At 46.9% G+C, this 21,324-nt stretch overlaps 2 long non-coding RNA genes across 2 annotated transcripts; one reads left to right on the top strand and one right to left on the bottom strand.

Annotated features, from left to right (window-relative positions):
- The first annotated feature begins 1,537 nt into the window (after positions 1-1,537).
- LOC122236962 lies at positions 1,538-8,112 on the top strand. The gene is made up of 3 exons (XR_006215145.1): positions 1,538-1,630; positions 5,326-5,484; positions 7,259-8,112. It is a non-coding gene; the product is annotated as an uncharacterized LOC122236962 (long non-coding RNA).
- Positions 8,113-14,822: 6,710 nt separating this feature from the next.
- Positions 14,823-18,274, bottom strand: LOC122237186. The gene is made up of 3 exons (XR_006215423.1): positions 17,847-18,274; positions 17,348-17,680; positions 14,823-15,216 (listed from the first exon to the last, which is right to left on the bottom strand). It is a non-coding gene; the product is annotated as an uncharacterized LOC122237186 (long non-coding RNA).
- Positions 18,275-21,324: the final 3,050 nt, after the last annotated feature.

The following is a 21,324-nucleotide window of genomic DNA, read 5'->3' as shown; positions in this document are numbered from 1 at the left end:
TTTATTTGTATATTGACTTATTGTCTTCTTCTACCCTTCCCCCTAGACTGTTAACTCTAAGAGCATGGACTTTGTCACTACACCACCATGGTAACCAGCCTCCAAGATGGCCTCCAATGAGCCCGCTTCCTGGTATTCACATATTGTGAGGTCTTCTCCCAAATTGAATAGGGCTACCCTGTGTAATCACTAGGATACTGTGGAAGTGAAGGAGTGTGATTTTCAAGCCAGGTTAAGAAAAGCATTGTGACTTCCATTTTGCCATCTTGGATCACTTGCTCTGAGAAAGCCAGCAAACATGTTGTAAGGACACTCAAGCGGGTCCACATGGGGAGGAGCTGAGGCCCCCCTGTCAACTGCTAACAACGTGGATGAGCCCTCTTGGCAGTGGGTCTTCCAGCCACAGTGAAGCTTTCGGGTGACCATGGCCTTGATGGACCTTCTGACTGCAACCTCATGAAAGACCCTAAGCCAAACTACCCAGCTAGCCACTCCTGAAGTCCTACCACATAAAAACTGTGACATAATAAATTGTTATTGGTTTAAATCAGGATAATTTGTTACGCAGCCATAGATAAAACACAATTGCCAGCACAGTACCTGTACATTGTATACACAATAAATATTGGCTAATAAATAAGTAGGGTGCTTAATACATATGATAGAGGGACACATTATAAAAATCAACATGTGAAAGACATCAATGTAATAGTATATACACATATGGAAAAATAGAAATTTAATATACAGAAGAGCACAAGTAGGGCTTTCCTAATCCACTAACAGTCCTTGGACGAGTTGCCTGTACAAGGATTCTTCCAGCCTTGCGATCTTGCTTCAGGGAGTCTCGGTTCATGTTTCTAACGCTCTCTAAGTTGATGATTACGTGATTCTGAGATTTCAGGTTTTTGCCTCACCAAATCCGTGATTCTCAAATTTTGGGATTCTGTGATTCTAACATATTATGATTTATTTAACTATACATATCTTTGTTCAGCAACTCTTCTCTGCAGGCACACTCCCATGAGCTACAGGTTCAGGAGAGAAAAGATGACCCCTGTTTCTGCCTTCCTGTAGCTCATGTGGCTGATGGGGACACAGGTAAGCACATGCGCATATGTGGTACATAGTGAGCCCCCGTGTGGGTAGGCACAGGAACCGGGGTGGGGAGGGGCTGGAAGTGGAGAAGGAGGCACAACTCAGCCTCTTTGATAGGGGCGTGAGCAGAAGTGGCTTCCCAGAGGAGACGGGAAGAGAGAGGGAAAATCCCAACCAGAGAAGGGGGCACTGGTGCACGCTGTGGTCCAAGTGGAGGGAACAGCAAGTGAAAAGGTCCAGGGGTTAGGAAAAGGGAGAGAGAGTGGCATATCTGGTAAGATGAGGTCGGTATAGAGTTGGTGGAGGGGTGCTGGAGAGGAGCAGAGTCGCAAGAGACTATGGCCGGGTGACAGAGGACCTAGTAAACCATGTCAAGAAGTTTGAACTTTATCCTGAGGGCAAAGGGAAGCTAGTGAAGGGTTTTAAAGGGAAGAGTGGCATAGTGTGCTTACAGTTTGGAAAGGTGGCTCAGCTGCTGCGTGCAAGTTTGGAAAGAGGAGAGACCAGAGAGAAGGCTGGACCGAGACCCCAGGTGAGAGAAGAAGAGGCCTAAACCAGATGGGAGAGGGCCAGAGAGAGATGTTTTATCTGCAGTGTGTTGAAAGGACGGGGGGTGTGGATTATAGTGGTAACCTGTGAGTGTGGAACTCCTGGACTTGATGACTCTCTGATTCTTAGATCTTGTGCTCAACACTTCATAATTCTTTGTCACAAATTGCCTGTTGATATCACTATACATTTACAATCCCTGACCTCACACTGCCCTGCATCCCTCCTTTCGGAGCCTGTTTCCCCTGTTTGCAAAGCAGGGGATCATCCACACCTTCCTCGAAGAGCAGCCAGGGGAGTGAGAGCTGGTGTGTGGTCAGCACCTGCATGAAGTAGGCGTTTGGTCCCTGGTAGGTATGTTTGCCCTAAGCGCTTAACATATAGGCATTGTCAGGAAAGAACTGGGTCTTGAGAGCACAAGAGAGATCAGCACTGAAGAAAAGAGGCAAGGAAGAGCTTTGTTTTCATTTGTTCCTAGCTGCTCCTGCTTCCCTGCTTCTGGCTGGGCGGCTGGTTCCTGGATTTGGTTATTTGCTTCCAGGCACTGACAGGTGTGCCGGTGGGCTGTGGGACTCCCCATATCTGTAGCTTGCTGGCCCTCCAAGCTCCCCCTCCTGGTTCTAAACTCCCCCAAGGGCTGCAGACACCAGCCAGGGGTAGCCAAGAAGGACCTGGTCTTCCCTGGGCCGGTCTGAGCCAGGCCAAGTACTCCCTAACTTGCTCCCAACCCAGCCTACCCTCGAGGCCATACTATAGTGTTCCCTTCTTCCTGACTGTTCTGTTGACTCAAACAAGAGCAGGCCTTTGGAGACAGAATCCTCATTTGTCTCCCCAAAACAACAATATGTAGTCTCTGGAACCACACCCAAGGCTTACGTGTGCTCCCGTCTTACAATGTGTTTCTGGCCAGTGGTTCAGCTTCAATTCAGTTTAATCCATAAAACACAGCTGAACAACACAACTGTAGGCAAACCCCACGTTGCTGGCCGGACTCTTGGAGACTCACTCCTTGCCTGGAGGAGGAAATGGGAAACCACACAAGGTTTAGTGAAGGGTTGAGCTTAGACTCCAAAACCAGAACTCTCCGTCCATTTCTTTACCCACAGTAGGGGTTCCACAAACATCAGTGAAATTAAGTCAAGTTAGAAATTTAAGTGACACGTGTCATATACATTTACCAGCTAGCATTTGCATTACTGATTCTAGAAGGTGATAAGAGACCTCAGAGAAAGGTGGCCTCTGGGGAGGTGAGCTGGGTAGGTGGGGTCAGGGGGTGGGGGGGAGGAAGACCTACTTTTCATTTCATGCCCTTTTGTACCATTTTGAATGCTTTATTTTCATCTGGTGCTCGTAGATCAGAGTCAATCAATCAAACAAACAATCATAATTAAATAAACAATTAAGCGAGCCAGGCTCTTTTGTAACTCCATGCCTTTGTACATGCTGTTCCCTCTGGCTGAAATACCCTTTCCCGGTTTGCTTCACCTGGAGAACTCCTATGCCAGTAACAAGACTGATTTCAGTTGCCCAGTGTCTGGGGCCTGTTGCCATGTCCCCGCGATGGTTATTTTCCATTTGCGCATCACCTCCACATATCCTCATCTGCCCTGCTCTGTGTCCCAACAGGCACCCATGCCTCCTGGCTTCCCACTGGGTCCCTGGATCCCATCAAAGGGAGGAGTCAGTATTAGATTAAAGGGCAGGAGGAGAAAGAAGTGGGGGTGTTTACGCTCCCCATCTCGTCCCTGTTTTGCCTTAATCTTAACAGGGACTGCATTTCTCCAAGGTCCCCACTCTTGTCTTGGTCTGGCTTCTACGGTTCCAGCCGTCTCTGGGAGTGCTAACACTGTTCCCTCTCTTGTTCCTTCAAGCCTTGGTGTGATAACAGCTCCCCACTGTTTCTAGTCCCTGGGTGTCTCCATATTCCTTAAAGTTTCCCTCAGCCTGTTCACGCCTCTGTAAATATGTCCTTCATTAAATTTGCTTCAGTAAAGCCAGTGCTTCTCTACCTGTAATAACGTTGCCCCTAAGGGGACAGTTGGCAATGTCTGGAGACACTTTTGGTTGTCATTGCTAGTATGGAGGTAGCATTCTTGGCATCTAATGGGTGGAGATCAGGGATGGTGCTGAACATCCTACAGTGCACAGGACGGCCCCCACAGCAGAGAATTGTTTAGCTCCAATTAATGGCGCGAAGTGGAGAAACCCTGATTTACACCTTTGAGATGCCAACTGCTCCCTGCTTGGAGCCTAAGAGTTCATGGCTGGGGGGTCTGGACACCCGCTGCCCTCCCTACACTGTGATCTACTCATTTACATGCCCGGTGTTGGCTTGCTCTTAATGGCAAAGAGATGAAGAGACTCAGGCTTTGTCTTCAAGCTACCTCCTGTACCGTGGGGAGAGAACCTGGTCAGCTGGGTCCCTCACCAGACTCGAGTCCTTGAGGGCAGGGTCTCTGTGTCATTCGCCACATAGCCCCAGCGGTAGGAGACATTTGCTGATTGAATCAAATAATCCTTCAACAATGTCTTAAAACAGGCTACAGAAGACAAGGGACTAGACTCAATGACTAAACAGGACCCAGGGAACCTGGGTGGTTTTCTCTGTAACAGAAGTTCCAAGGAAACCACAGTTAGGCAAACATATACAGAATGAATGAATAATGAATGAATGATAGGCCCGGAGACATGGGTGGGTGGGCAGGATAGAAAGCCAGAAGGCAAGAAAGTATCTCATCTCTTAAGTGGGTATCACAGTAGAACCCACCTCCTAAGATGACTGCCAGAATAAAATTAATGGAAAGCACTCAGTGTGTTACTTAGTGCCTGGTGAGCACACACACACACAAAACCCCGTATCTATCAGCTATCTGGAGGAAGTGATGGAGGAGAGGCTTCAAGGTGGGGGCTGGGGAGGAGCGCCACTAAGAGGGGGCTCCTTTGTACCTCTGGGCATCTATAAGATGGGCAAAATACAGGTAAGATTGGTGCTTTGCAGAAATTGTATCATAAGGGATGCTTTAGGGGTTCCACGACATGTGACCCTAATACTATTTTCAAAATCAAATCTATAGGGGCGCCTGGGTGGCTTAGTTGGTTGAGCGTCCGACTCTTAGTGTCAGCTCAGGTCATGATCTCACAGTTCGTGAGCTCAAGCCTTTCATCGGGCTCCACGCTGACAGTGTGGAATCTGCTTGGAATTCTCTCCCCTTCTCTCTCTGCCCCTCCCCTGCTCACTCTCTCTGTCTCTCTCTCTCTCTCAAAATAAATAAAATTAAAAAATTAAAATAATAAGTAACTAACTTATATTGAATACTTATTATGTGCTCGGTGCTTTCCTAATGACCTTATAAGAATTATCTCATCTACTCTTCATAAGAACCCAGTGAGAGAAATATTATTAGCATCCCTCTTTGTCCAGTGGCACAGAGAGGTTCTGTAATTGCCTGAGGTCACACAGCTCCTGAGTAATAGAGCCATGATTTGATTCCAGGTTGTCTGGGCCCAGAGTACCCATATTTAACCATGACCTCTATTACACATATGACTATATTTTAAAAGAGCTTTTGAGATGAGATAATGGCAATAGTAGTAACGAGGAGGAGGAGGATGGAAATATACATTTAAAACATTTTTTTTGAAATGGTAATAATGGCAATAAATTTTTTGAGCACTCAGATGTGAATTCCAAAGTTCAACCCAGTGGAGACAACTTATATTCTAACCTGGGCTGCCAGATCCACTCATTGTGTGGACCTCACAATAACGAGCCACCTCTGCTGGATTACAGCTGGAGTGGAAGACTCGAATATTTACAGGACCAGCTGGGCTATGTTGGTAAGTGAGGCGGGCCTGGGTGTAGTGCAACAGGGGGTGGTGGGGACTGTGGCAAAATGGGAATGGAATGCACACAGTGACTGGGAGCAGCCATCCCTCAACTCTGGGCACGTGAAACTGAGGGCCCAGTAACGGCAGACCTTCCAAGAGAAGCCGGACATCCACCGTTCACAGCAACAAATTTAGTGAAAACAAAACAAAAGCACTAGGTGCATGAAACAAAACTTATCTATGGGTCAAACCCAGTTCCCTGCCCACTATGCCCCATGTGCTGTTAAAAAAAAGTCACTATTTGAAATTATGGCATACTCATACAATGGGACAGAATACGGCAATGAGAATGAATGAGCCCTAGCCATAAAAAATATGGATGAATCTCAAACATAATTCAGACACAAACGAACACCCCCTGTACATTCCAATTCCTTTTTTTTTTTTTAATTAAAAAATGTGTAATGTTGGGGCACCTGGGTGGCTCAGTCGGTTAAGCGTCCGACTTTGGCTCAGGTCATGATCTCTCAGCTTGTGAGTTCGAGCCCCACGTCGGGCTCCGCGCTGACAGCTCAGAGCCTGGAGCCTGCTTCGGATTCTGTGTCTCCCTCTCTCTCTGTCCCTCCCCTGCTCACATGCTCTCTCTCTCTCTCAAAAATAAATAAACATTAAAAAAATGTTTAATGTTTATTTATTTGGGGGGGAGGGGCAGGGAGAGAGGAAGAGAAAGAATCCGAAGCAGCAAAAATAAATAAACATTAAAAAAATGTTTAATGTTTATTTATTTTGGGGGGGGGAGGGGCAGGGAGAGAGGAAGAGAAAGAATCCAAAGCAGGCTCCAGGCTCTGAGCTGTCAGCACGGAGCCCGATGCGGGGCTCGAACTCATGAACCGCGGGATCATGACCTGAGCTGAAGTCGGACACTTAACCGCCTGAGCCACCCAGGCACTCCTGTACATTCCAATTTCTATAAAGTTCAACAACAGAGCAAATTCATGGAGGCTGTTAGGAGTCAGGAGTGTGGTTACTCTTGTCAAGGGTAGTGAGCAGCCGAAAGCACAAGCGGGGCTTCTAGGGGGCTGGCCAGGTTCCAGTCCTTCATCTGGGCGCCAGTGACAAGGTGGTGACGGTGCCCTCTTTGTGATGATTATTGAGCTAACGTGGGCTTTGTGCATTTTAAAAACGTGTATTTTTTTTTTAATTTTTTTTTTTTTTTTTCCGAGACAGAGAGAGACAGAGCATGAATGGGGGAGGGGCAGAGAGAGGGAGACACAGAATCGGAAGGAGGCTCCAGGCTCTGAGCCATCAGCCCAGAGCCTGACGCGGGGCTCGAACTCACGAACCGTGAGATCGTGACCTGAGCCGAAGTCGGACGCTCAACCGACTGAGCCACCCAGGCGCCCCAAAACGTGTATTTTTTAAATGACATAAAAATTTCAAAGCACACATGCACACAGATTGTTACCATTTGGAAATACTTGTCTGGATGGAGCAGGATTGCGTTTTGATATGAAGGAAACCAAATGCTGGAATAGTTGGATTTGGGAGGCTGGCTTCCCTGCAGGAGGCGTCTGCTGGCTCTTTGATGGATCAACGCAAATAAAGCAATCGTCAGGTGTGCCCTGTCTTGAAATTAAGGTGTTTAATAAGACGCCTTTGTTTTTCTCAATGATTGCTTTGTATACCCGTGCTGAGAATCATGTCTGTTTCGTTCGTCTGGTTTACCCAAGTTCTCAGGTGTTTGAAGTTATAAAAATAACTTTGTACACATTTTACATTTCAGGCTTTCATGGGAAGCTTAAGGTTCTAAAATGCTGCCTCTCAGAAGCAGGCTCCACAAGGCAGGATGGCTTCGGGGGTGATTCACCCACGGGGATGGGTGGCCCGGGAGTGGCGGCACTTGAGGACGGAGGGAGCACGCAGGAGTCACCGCAGCCATTTCTCCAAGGGCGTGTCTCCATTTACAAAGGGCCTTTTCATCTTTCGTCATCCCTTCAGCAAACATGTCCAAGTGCCCACTCTGTGCCAGGTTACAGGGTGTAACGTTCGTCCAATAATCACAAAGACGGAGCTACCAACAGTGGCAACAGTCGTGAGAGCACGGGCCGGAGACCCTTGCTGGTCTCTGCCCTGCCCCCCAAGCCACCCAAACCCGCCCCTTCTCACAACCCCACTTGGCCACCCTGGCCTGGTCTTCACCATCCCCAACTCTGCAGTCGCCACCTCGCTGCTCTCCCTGCCCCACTCGGACCCCTAAATCCATTCCCCACAGTGTTTTTTTTATAAAGAACAAATCAGAAGACCTCACCTCTACCCTACCCCCAACTCGAGAATTATACCCATGCTGCACAGAGTGACACATCTCCTCCCCACCAGCCCTGTGTGGGCCCTGATCACCTCGGCTCTCCTCTCTGCCTCCCTCCAGGCATTCAGATCCTGCCTCAGGGCCTTTGCACTTGCCCTTCCCTCTGCCTGGATTCCTCTTCTCCCCCATCTTTAAACGGCTACTGTTTCTCATGATTCAAATGTTGCCACAAATGTCACCCACCCCCAAGCAACTGGCAACATAGGAGCCTCTTTGGCTGGGTTTTGTGTACTGCCTGAATTTTGTACCATGTGCCTGTTCAAATAAATTGTTAGTTCAAATCCAAGTGTCTCCTTGGAGAGGCTTTTCTGGAAAACAATCTTCCCCGCTAGAATTTTCCCTTATGAAGTACTAATTGCCTTGGCTTTTTTGTTTGTTTTGTTTTGTTCTGTTTTTAATCTCTTTTTAGTTCATTGTCTATTTCCCCTTCATGAGAACATGGACTTTACCTTGTCTTACCTGCTATCCACTATAGTCCTGGCCCATAGTAGGTGCTCAATAAATATTTATTGAATAAGTGACCAAAAGAAGGGAGGCTGGGAGGGAAGGAAGGATGCCTGCGACAGTAATGGAGATTTAACCCGACAGAGCTGGGGGTGGGAGGCTTGGGCTTAGCTCCAAGCAAGGGGAACAGTTGGCAGTCAGAGGGCTTCGAGAAGGCTGGGCTGATGGGACTGGAGACGAGAAGGCCAGGGTGTAAGGCAGGCAAGATACCCATTTTACAGATCAGGAATCTGAGACTCAGCAAGGGTAAGAGACTTAACCAAGTCATCCAGTAGGCAAGGGTCTGGGTTTAGAATTCAGGTCCCAACTCAAGGTCAAATAAAACCTCACAGTGATTGAACATGTGTATGTACTAACGTATGAGATGGGTAGTATTATCATTTCCGCATTTGACTAATGAAGAAACCGAAGCACAGAGAGATTGAGCAACTTGCCCTAGGCCATCCAGCTTGGCAGTAGCCAAGCCTAAGGCCTTTCCCTGGCTCCCAGTGGTTCCCAGTTTCCACCTCCCAATTCTCCCACAGCCTCTGGCCTCACACAAAGTTCCAGTCTGGACACGGAGGGGCTGTGAGTTTAAACACTGACCCTCTCTGGAGCTTGGGGCAACGCCAGAAACCTTCCAGGACGTGGGTTCCCCTAACTCCAAACCAAAAGACAGTACAACTAGCCCTACCTTTAGGGCTGCTGGGAGAAAAAAAGTGATAAAAAATAATTATAGGACTAGTAAGTGATAAAAATAATTGTAGGGCTCCTGGCAAACAGCCTGAGCTATAGAGATACTGACTAACGACAGCAGGAATTTATGGCCCTGTGGGCCCAGTCTTTTAGAGGCTTGGGTGATAGGAGCCGGGGTCATGAATGGGGTCATAGGCAGAAAACTCCCAGCAGCCCCTTCCTATCCTAGCAGCCCCGGCAGGGAAGCAGAGGAAGCAGAGCTGAGCGCTCAAGAGCACAACCTCTGAAGCCAACACGTCGCAAGCTAGCTGTCAACTCTCCTCTGCCTCAGTTTCTCTAACCCGCAAAAGTGTCCAGCGGCGGCACCTGGCACCCAGGGCTGTGAGGAGCACTAACTGAGGAAAATACTAGAAGCGCACCGATACAGCGCAATTGCTAAGTGATCCTTCTCAGAAAATGCTCCGCACACGCGCACTACACCTGCTTGCGGTTTTACAGTCTGATTTTTAAACAGACCCAACAAGATATTGTAGGCAGCTTTCCACGTCTGCAAGCTCGTTTCTGAAAGTAAGGTTTTAAGGGCTGAGCAGCTCACTCACTCTAGAGCCCCCTCCTCGCTGCGGATCCACACTGCGCCCTCTAGAGGCTGTTTATTTTCTGCCTGCGTCTGTCCTAAGAGCTTTCTGCAGATCCCTAAGGCAATCCTAAGGCATTGAAACCAGGGCTCACGGACAGCAAGGCACTCAACCGGGGTCGCAAAGCTGGGCCGCAAAGTCTAACATTTAGACTCCAGAGGCAGAACTCAAGACTGAGAAGCACTGAGAAATTCAAAAGGGTTTAGAGTCAGGGGCACATGACTTTGAGTTCCCGTTCTGCCAGTACTGACTGTCACCTTGGGTCAGCGCCTTAATCTCCAAAACATCGGTTTTCTCATCTGTAAAACGGGACTGCTGATAGCCATCACACAGCGTTGCCACAGAGACTGCTCCAATCTGGCAAATAGCTGCTGTTTCTGGAACGGTAATGCGTGTGGGGCTCCGTGTTAGGTGCTTTTCAGACAGTATTTCATTTAACTAATAAGCACAGGCAAAGCACCTTGCAGGCAAACAGCAATGTTAGCTCTCCTCGAATGAGCATTTCATAAGGGCAGGGGCTATGGCTGTTTTGCTCCCTGTGTGACTTCAAGGTCGAAAACAGTGCCAGGTGCACAGTAGATACTCAACAAAAATTGTTGAATGAATAAAGGACTCGAATGTAGCCGAGATCAGTGACAAAAGGGCTCTGTTACTTACTGGGTAGGTGTAAAGACTCAAGCCTCTACACCTCTGAACTTCAGTTTTCTCCTGGGTCTAATGGGTACAATGACACTGGCAGCATTTATTGAGCACCAACTGTGTGCTGGGCCCTGTTCTAAGTGGCTTATATCTCCAAGTGGTAATACCCCCTTTAAACCTTACAACACTCTTTGAGGTACTATGATTAGCCCATATTAAAGTTAAACTAGCAGAGGCTCAGGGAGATTGTCACTTGGCTAAGGTCTCATGAATAGAAGAGGTGGAGCTGGAATTCAAATCCCCAAGGCCTCTGATGCACCTGCAGAGTGCACCTGCTGAACACTTCTATAGTGCCTTTCTTTATTATTATTATTTTATTAAAAATTTTTAAGTTTATTTATTTATTTTGAGAAAGAGAGCAAGCAGGGGATGGGCAGAGAGAGAGGGAGAGAGAGGATCCCAAGCAGGCTCCACGCTGTCAGCACGGAGCCCGATGCAGGGCTCAAATTCATGAACCATGAGATCATGACGAGAGCCAAAACCAAGAGTTGGATGCTTAAATGACTGAGTCACCCAGGTGCCCCTATAGTGCCTTTCTAAGAGTGACCCTTCCTCCCCCCCAGCAGCAGTAGAAAGAGTAAATACACGGAGGTATATTAGTAGAGGGGAAATACTACACAGTAATGAAAAAGAATAAATTACCAGTAACTGCAACAACGTGAGGGAATCGTACAAGTACGTCGAAAGGAGCCAGCTGCGAAAGATACTAGAGTTGCCAGATAAAATACAAGATATTCAGGTGAATTTTCATTCCAGGTAAACAATTAATTTTTTTTAGCATAAATATTTCCCAGGGGAAATTCCAACTTAATTGGCATTCTGGATTTTTATGTGCTAAACGTGGCAACTCTAAATATTATGTATGTGTGATTCCACTTACACGAAGTTCAAAAGCAAGCAAAAGGAATAAATGGTGCTAGAAGTTAGGATAGCAGTTGCCAGGGGTGGAGTAAGTAGAAAGGTTGTAAGACAAGTTATGTATCAAGGCACCTGGGAGGCTCAGTTGGTTGAGTGTCCTGCTCTTGATTTCGGCTCAGGTCGTGATCCCACAATTTCTCTCTCTGCCCCTCTCCTGCTCATGCTCTCTTTCAAAATAAATAAATAAACTTAAAACAAAAAAGCTTTTAAAAAAAAGCGCTGTATATCTTGATCTGGACGGGAGGTTACCTGTGTATACACACTTGTAACAATTCACCAAGCTGTATACTTAATATTTGTACATTTTACAAGTTTTGTGAATTGTGACTCCTTAAAAAAAAAGGTTTAAAAATTTTAAAGAGCAGTACACCCTATTTAAACAATCTTTAGTAAGAGTATCTGATGGGGTGCTCAAAAGGGTAAAATGAGATAATATCTTAGCACGTTTTAGGAGCTCATATTAAGAACTCAATGAATGGAAGCCACTGTTAAAAGTGACAACATTCATGTTATTATCACCCCCTTTTGTGATTTTCTCTATTGCAGATTGATTGGAGTGCCCTCAAGTGTCTACATTTTGTCATAGCGCCTCAGTTACTGCAAAGAATACCCTTTACCCAAGTTTGGAGTCTCAATTCTGAAGGGCAGTGCTTTGCTTTTGCTCCAGAAAGCAGAAGAAAGTACCCAAATTCACATCAGACCAAGGCTCCCAAGTCCAACTCTAGCCCTGCCCGTGGTAGTCCCCTGAAGTTTGTGAGAAGACAGGCAGAAGGGGACGCACAGGGCCCTATATTTCACTGTCCGAGCACAATTGCAAACATCTTGTTCCCAGGAACTCACATGATCATATTTGAAAGCAGCATTGGACAGGCTACACAAGCTTTCATGTCAACAATCACGGCCGCTTCCATGTGGGTGCTTTCAGTGGGTGCTTCCTATGTGCCAGATACCGTGCAAGGAAGGAGATATATGTCCATTTTCCCCCCTTTTAATCCTTAAAATGACCTGTGAGGCACAGATTGTTTGTAGCCTGCTTTTTTCCTCTTAAGAGTATGCCTTGGGCATCTTTCCATGTCAATAAATATAGCTGTGGCGGTAGGTACTTGATTCAAAGGCTGAGAAACTTAAACAGTCAGCAGCCACTGCCCAGGTAAAGATCAATAATAGTTAACATTTATTGAGTGCTTTATTACACACCAGGCCCTACGCTAATTGTTTAACACGAACTATCTTTCATTTGATCCTAGAGGCAATCTGGAGGTAGCTGCTAGTATTATTCAGATGAGGAATCTGAAGCTCAAAGAAGTAAAGGAACCATCCAAGGTCAGACAGCTGGTGTAAACGGCAGAGCTGGGATTCAAACCCAGGTGGGTCTGATTCTGGTGCTGGGCTCTCCACCAGCATATGGGAAGGACAATATGGGGGAGAACACAAGGGAAGGTCCCAGAGTGGAGAAAGGAGCCACTGACAAATCCTGAAGGCAGAAAGGCAGTGTAGACCGAGGCCGGGGGAGAGGCAATTTCTGAAAAGCCCTAGATCACCATGGAAGGGATGGAAGGCTTCCTGGAGGTGATATCATTTCGACTGACTGTATGTCTCCAGCCAAGAAAGGAGGGCTTTTAATAACTCCCAGCCCTTGAGTGGTTTCACATCAGACACACATGGCTTCACATACTAATTATGCCACTCTCTAGTTGAAACACACACACACACACACACACACACACACACACACAATATTGAGGTATCATTGATGTACAATAAACAACTCCTATTTAAACTGCATGATTTGCGCCACCTAGGCGGCTTAGTCGGTTAAACATCTGACTTTTGATTTTGGCTCAGGTCATGATCCCACGATTCGTGGGTTCGATCCCCACGATGGGCTCCGTGCTGACAGTGCAGAGCCTCCTTGCTCTGCACTCCTTGCAGGGCCCGTGCGGACAGTGCAGAGGGATTCTCTCTGGGTTCTTTCTCTCCCTTTCTCTCTCCCTCTCTTTCTGCCCTCCCTCCCCCTCAAAATAAACATTGAAAAATTACATGATTTGATGAATTTTGACATATGTACATACCCATGAACCTACCACCACAATCAAGATGATGAATATCTCCATCACCCCGAAAGCTTTCCGGGGCCCCTGTGTAAGCTATCTCCTCCTAACCACACACACCCCACTCCCATCCCCATGCCACCATGGTAACCATGGAGTACTTTATTTTCACTCTAGATCACTTTAAATTTTCTGCAATTTTATAGAAATGGAATCATACAACGTGTACTCTTTTCATCTGGCTTCCTTCATTGGGCATCATTATTTTGAGATTCACCCAGGTTGTTACACACATCCATAGTTTGTTCCTCTTCATTGTTCTTTTTACTTATTATATGCATATCAGTTCATTTATCACATTTCCCTGGGGAAGAACATTGTTTTCCCCAGTTTGGGGCCATTACAGATAAAGCTGCTAAGAACATTCAGGCGCACGTCTCTGAGTGACAGATGCTCTTGTCACCGGAAGGCAGGTGCCAGGGAGTGTCATTGCTGAGTCATGTAAGTGTATGTTTAACTTCTTCAGAAGCCGCTGCAAACCATTCTCCAAAGTAGCTGTGCTGTCCTGTGTCCCCACCAGCAGCGTAAAGAGTCTCAGTTGCCAGGGGGAGTCTTCTCCATCTTAGCCATCGTAGCTAGATGCCCTAGTGTTTCTCAACCTGCAGACCCCACTGGTGGCCCCTCAGCCTTTCTGGAGCCCAGTTTCTTCATCTGTAAAATGGAGGGAATCGTAACAGCATCGAAAGGCAGTGAAGCTGGCACATAGGCAACACAGCACAGGGACTAGCAGACCGTCCGTGTTTCCTAAAAGCTGGCCATTTTATTAGTTGGCCCCCGGCCATCCCATGGTCTGGGGCCTTACCCCAGGACACACCTTCAAACTGGGTGGTAAAAGCTGCCTCCTTTGCATGGAGTCCATGCTCCCAGCCCGGAGGAAAAACGAGAGCAGCAGGGAAGGTTCCAGGCACCATGCTGGTGCTGTGCATGGCTGAGCCTTATAAAGCCTCAAGGTGAGTGGTTGTTTTTTTCTTTTTCTAACTTTACATATGACAAAACTGAGGTGTGGTAACCAGTCGCTGGCCAAGGTCGCACAGCACTTAAGTGACTGCTGGGATTTGAACCTCGGTCAGTCTGCTTTGGGGGCTAGAAGAATCGCTAATGGCATGCCTGGCCAGCAAAATGGCCCAGTCACAAAAGTACCTCCTGAGGCTCAGGGCCATCGTTAGCCAGGTTCTCTGGAAACAGAGTCTGAGGCAGGGACTGAGTGTGTGTGATTTATTTTTTTTTTAATTTTGTAAATGTTTATTTTTGAGAGAGAGAGACAGAGCATGAACAGGGGAGGGGCAGAGAGAGAAGGAGACACGGAATCTGAAGCAGGCTCTAGGCTCTGAGCTGTTGGCACAGCTCACAAGCAGCAAGATCACGACCTGAGCTAAGTCGGACACTTAACTGACTGAGCCACTCAGACACCCCAAGTACATGTGATTTATTAACGGGGGAAACTGTAAGAGAAGGAGGAACTCAGGATAGGAAGGAACCAAGCAAAGTCGTGCTCTCACATAAAGTCCTGTGAGGGGGCTGGCCTGTTGTACGTCTGGACGTCTGTCCATTGGCTGTGAACCACTCTGTGGGTGACGAGGGTGACCTCTTGGGTGAGGTGACTTCTGAGGTCATAGTGCTCAGGAGGAGACAAAGTAAGCCATTAGACACCAACAACTGAAGCATCTAGGAGGATGGGGGTGCTGGCCCCATAAAGGAAGGTCTCCAGAGGTTCCCAGAGGCACCCACACACTTCTAATGAACCAAACTCCAGAGCGTTCTGGAACATTCACTTCCAGGCTTGTTTTGGAGAACTGTCCACCTTGCTGTAAGCAGCATGTTGAACAAACCCGACCTGTGACATAATCAAAACACACCTTTATTTTTGTCTCCCAATGTCCCTTTTAAGATTAATTCAGTGAAGCGACATTTTCTTTGCCACTAGGTGACAATTCATCCCCCGTTACTTTTCTGCTCATTCTCAAGACACAGACAATTCTATAATCACTCTAGGTCACAAACACAGTAGTGATTTAGAAATTAGAATGTCCAGTAAAGCTACGAATCAAAACTCCCAGCTTGATTTGGGGTTAAAGCTTCTCCCCTCAGCCAGCTTGGCCCTTCTTCGGGCTGGCAGCCTACCCACAGTGGGAGGAAGGCGGGGAAGGTGGCTCCTCTCTTTCTCATCCCCTTCCCCACAGGTGGGGCTGAGGGGGCTGGGGAGAGAAGGTGAGGGGAGAGGATGGCTCTCACTTGACCTGCCACCATCTTGGCTGGCTTTGAGCTCTCTGGGTCTAAGAGACATTTTAAGCTGCCCCTTTTCTGTCATGGGATGCTGTTGTGGTCTCATGGGGATGGCCCAATGCTACAGCCCCTTCTCACCCTTGACCTTGATGGATGCACCTCTCTTCCTAGGGGTCCCTAGCAACTCCTTTCTCAGCCCTAGGAACCTGACATCCAACCCTAGCTTTTCGGTGCTACTACTTCTCTGTGCTTCCACAAGGCCCTAGGAGACAGGACCCAAGCTGACCCTGTGCTCATGCTGGTCCATGAGGAATACTTGGAGAACCTGGGAGCGTGGGCTGACCTCAGCACCTCCACACTCTCCAGCTCCTTCACCAGTGCAGCTGGGCAGCCCATTTCTCCCAACCTCTAGATGTCCCTGCCCACATCAGACCCCTGGGTCCCCACACAGGGGCCACATATTAAGCTCTTCAAATTGTACCCCCCTCAAGAGCCCCCATCACTCAATTCCACTCTTCTAAGAAGATGGCCACCAAAGGGTCGTTGTCCCCTTCCTGCCACAGGAGAACCATGAGTGGGTGTCAGGGCAATAATACATATCAGGGTTTTAAGTGGTCATGGCCAAACTTAGCAGTTGTGGGCTTTGGACTGTGCTCTTGAAAAGTTATCGATGGCTATCACAACAGAGCATTTGAGCTACAGTGTACAAGTTACATCCACCTCCCTGGGCCTCTGTTTTCTCCTATCTTCATGAAGGTGACAATACCTACCCACAGTGTTGTTATGGGGACTGAGTGACATAGTTAATTTATAGTGTTGCCGGTATTAGGGGCACCTGGGTGGCTCAATCTGTTTAGCTTCTGACTTCGGCTCAGGTCATGATCCCACGCTTCATGGGTTCGAGCCCTGCATCGGGCTCTGTGCTGATGGCTCAGTCTGGAGCCTGTGGATTCTCTCTCCCTTTCTCTGCCCCTCCCCTGCTCATGCTCTCTCTCTCTCTCTCAAAAATAAAAACATAGGGGCGCCTGGGTGGCTCAGTCGGTTAGGCGGCCGACTTTGGCTCAGGTCATGATCTCATGGTCCGTGAGTTCGAGCCCCGCGTCGGGCTCTGTGCTGACAGCTCAGAGCCTGGAGCCTGTTTCAGATTCTGTGTCTCCCTCTCTCTGACCCTCCCCCGTTCATGCTCTGTCTCTCTTTGTCTCAAAAATAAATAAACGTTAAAAAAAAAATTAAAAAAAATAAAATAAAATAAAAACATAAAAAAATTTATAGTGTTGACAGAACTGACTCTCTAGGATCTCACAGTCACAGACCTCCAACTCCGTCCCTGGGTGACTGCTGACAAGTGATTTTCCTCTCTTGGCCTCAGTTTTCCCACCTGTCCAATGGTACTCAGAAGAGCCCCTATGTGATAGCATCTCCACAAGGTTGGTGGAGTGAATATATATAAAGTGCATAGCACAGTGCCTGGCATTTGGTAAGTACTCAGTACTGCTGGACGTTAATAATACAGTGGAGGGTGGACTGGGTGGACTCCTAAGCTGGTACTTGTGGGGCAGGGGATATGGAGTCTCCACTCTTGCTGGTCCCCTACCATTCCAGGCCCTGTTTTGGAAATGCTTCAGCCCAGCTGGGATCTGGGGCCCCTGGGAACAGATAGGACTGCCCGTACCTCCAAGCAGTCATGCTGACTCAGATTTAAAAATCAATGTGTGACCAGAAAAACACAGCTGGGCTCTCACCTCTTGTGGGAAATCTGCACAGCCAGCTGCACACATGTCTTTATCTCAAGCTCAGAGAGGTGGCCAGCCCTATTCTGGGCCCTGATTCCAAGATTTGTGAGCAAAAAGCCTTGCACACAGAGTAACAGAAGTCTCTGTCTCCTTGAGGCATGCCAGGCCTATGGGTCACAAGCTTCGCATGACCTCGTGGTTGGGGTCAGGCATGTCTGGTGCTTGCCAAGCCCTTGACTTCTCCCAGCCCTGGTCTGGACACTTCTCAAGCCAAGTCAGGCTCTGGACGGCTGGTTGGGCAACCCATGACCTCAGACTGGGTCAGATCCATCAGATGAGCATCTGTTGAAGAGTATGGAACATTTTGTTCTTTAGAATCCCAAGGGCCAAAGAGTATGAACCCTCCCCATCCACAATTTATGCCCCCCCGCCAACTACCATTTACTCTGGGCAAGTTCCTTTGCCTCAGTCCAATTTTCCCACCTGTCAAATGCAAACCAACAAGTACCTTTGCCTGCCAGGGTTGTTGTGAGATTCAGATAATGAGTGTCAGGGGGTGGCACACACTGGCAGGCACTTGATGGGGGAAGTTATTCGGGCAAACAGGGACGCTGGACCAGTACGTTATATATGCGGGGTTGGCAGTGGCGGGGGTGGGGGGAGCATAGACTATGGAGGCAGAGTTCCTGGGTTCAAAACGAGGCTGCTGCACCACCTTCTGCATGACCACAGGTGACTTCTCTGAGTCTCCATTTCTTCTCTGTAAAATGGGAATAAAAATAATAGGGTTACGAGGATGCAGTTAGATGAGATGTACTGGGAACAGTGCCTGGAATGTAATAATCACTTAATAAGCATTAACTACTTTTGATGAGTCAGACATGTTGGTAATGGTGCTGAAATCACACCAGTAAGGCTGTTTGACAGGATTAACAGGGAAGAGAACTCATATTCATTGAGTACCTACTATGTACCAGGCCATATCCATATATTCAAACATGTGTATATGGACACACACACACACACACACACACACACACAGAGTGAGGTAGGTAGTTCTGTTTTCATCTTTTAAAAACTTTATGTTATGAAACAAATCACAGATGCGGAAAATCATACAAATTAAATTTGTAGCTTGGTGATTATTTCAGGGGCAAACGCCCTCATAACCAACACCCAGGTCAAGAAATAAAACTTTGCCAGTGACCCCAGAAGCCCCTCCATGTACCCCATCTCAATCATAGCCCTCCCCCCACAAAAGTAATTAGTAGCCTGACTTTTAGAGTAATTATTTCCTTGCTTAATCATTTGAGTGTGCATCCCTAAGATACTGTAGTTCAGTTTCGCCCATTAGAAGAAACGAAGCATGTGTTTTAAGTCATAGATTCCCCTTATATCTCTTTCTTTTCCTTGAAATTTATCTGTTATGCTGCTTGACCCACAGAGTTCCTCAAAGTCTGGATTTTGTCTCTCAGATCCTCACAGTATACAGTTCAACATGGCCCTTTGACCTCTGCATTACTTGTATATTAGCAGCTGAGTCAGACCCAGTTTCCATCCCTCTGGTGTGATTATAGGTAGTCCTGGGTTCTTTTATCAAGAAGCACATACGTGGCTGGAGTTTGCTCTTTTTTGATATTACCTGCTACTGGGTACAACAGCTACATACATTAATTCATGGCAGCTGGCAAAATAGCAATATTGTATTATTTTGCCTTCCTGCATCAATTGTAATAGTTTTATAAGAAAATGGTTTTCTTAATCTATTATTTGGTCACTCAGTGGTACAGTTCCAAACTGGAAAGGTGGGACAAATACTTGACTCTTTTCTTTTATTTCCATAGTTTCCAAGAATATAATTTGTTTCTCTGCCATCCTCAGAAGACGATCAGTTAGTGTGTTGGCTGAATATCATATGAACTTATTGGAACGTGTTTGATGCATTTCAATCAATTGCAATTATTAGCTTTGTTGCAGCTGAAATTGTACTATCATCAGGTTGGTTTCTAAGTCCATTTGGTAGCCTCGATGGCTTATGGCTTACAATCAATCCTAAAACTGGTTCTAGGAGATTGTCTGAGCTCAGAATCACGTGCTCTGTAAACAGTGACAGCTCAGGCATTTCTGGCCACCTTGAGCACATACCCAATGCCCAGATTTCTTTCTCCGGAGACTGGATGAAGCTTGGAGGGCAGGATGTTTGCAGCCCTCCAAACCAAAATGCAGAGCAAGCTCCCCTCCCTCTGGTGATCTTTCTGCTCTCGAGTGGGGTGGTCATCACAAGTTAACAGACGTGTCATGATCCAATGTACCAGAACTCTGCACATGCCATTCTACTGAATCCTTCTAAGGACCCTCTGGACAATGGGAACCACCTGCCCCCCATTTTACCCATGAGCAAATGGATCTTTTGGAGGGTTGTTCAGTGTGTGTTACTTCTGAGTGTCCAGTGCAGAAAAGTCAAAGACAGAAGTTCAAATCTCAGCTCAACCATGGATTCATCATATAAACATGGGCAATTTCTTCTTCTTCTCTGAGTCTGCTTCCCAGCCTGTAAGAACAAACAGGCAAAGTAACCTCTTAGGCAAAGTAAAATTGGGGGCTGTGCTGTCATACAGACTTAGGCCCCAAACCAGCTCTTTCATTGACTATCTTGAGCCCCTAGACAAGCGACTTTCCCTTTCTGTACAGGGGAAATGGAAAGATGTTTCCTCATCTGGACAGAGGGAAATCCTAGCTTGCTGTTCACAGGGTTGTAGTAAGGCATAATTGAAATCATACAAGCAAACTATTTAGTAGAGTGCCTGGTGTATATAATCCCTCAAAATATGAAAACTCTCTTTTTGTTAATTATCTGAGACTCTTCTAATCCTGAGATAACTTGGTTCCATGATATGTAACACCAAGAGGAACCAAAAGTAATGGCCCTCAATTGAAGGATGGGGCAGGGACTTCTGGGGCATCTCTGAATCTTGTCCCACCCTTCCCCTGCCCTTGAGACCAGGTTCTAGAACAATATTCTTCTCCTCCTGCTGGCAGTATCTGGGATTGCAACCCGGATGGTACCACCAATGGGTCCGGGGTCTGAGTGAAGGGGTTTATCCCAATGACTAGGACAGCATGGTTTGAGTGTATTTATTGGAGAGAGAGAGAGAGAGAAAGAAACAGACTGAGTGGGGGAGGGGCAAAGAGGGAGAGACACAATCTCAAGCAGGCTCCGTGCTGTCAGCACAGAGCTTGTGTGGCTCAAACTCACGAACTGTGAGATCATGACCTGAGCCAAGATCAAGAGTCCGACGCTTAACCCACCGAGCCACCACCCCTAGGACAGCATGGTTTGGATAGGATCATCCCTCGCCCTTTGGCACCAGAGCTGTCATTTGTAAAAACACTATATGCCTGGCAAGGGACAAGGTGTTTCCTCTTATGATCTTATTTAATACACTTTTTGCTCACGAGGAACCAGAGGCTTTGGAAATTTGAGTGACTTGGCTACAGTCACATAGATGGGAACAGGGTTGCCAGATGGTGGTAGGCTGGATAATGGCACCCCAAAGATATTATTGTCCTATTCTCTGGAACCTGTTAATATCTTACCTATGTGACAAAAAGAACATTGAAGATGTGATTAAGTTAATGATCTTGAGATGGGAGATAATCCTAGATTATCTGGGTGGGTCCAATGTAATCACAGGAGTCTTTATAAGAGGGAGGCAGGACACATTGTATCTGTACTCAACAATAATGTATTGTACACTTTAAAAATTGTTAAAAGTATAGATCTCATGTTAAGTGTTCTTACCACAAGAAATATTTTTAAAAATTTCAAAGAGGGGTGCATGAGGATCAGAGTCAGTAGAGATGTGCCAACAAAAAGTAAGAAGTTGAAGTGATTTCAGGAATGAGCTATGAGCTATGGAATGCAAGTAGCCTCTAGAAGCTAAAGAGGCAAAGAAATGGATTCCCTGCTAAAGTCCCCAGAGAAA

This window comes from Panthera tigris, chromosome A3 (assembly GCF_018350195.1).
Source record: "Panthera tigris isolate Pti1 chromosome A3, P.tigris_Pti1_mat1.1, whole genome shotgun sequence".
NCBI classification, from domain to species: Eukaryota; Metazoa; Chordata; class Mammalia; order Carnivora; family Felidae; genus Panthera; species Panthera tigris.
This window is presented reverse-complemented; position numbering and strand designations above follow the sequence as displayed.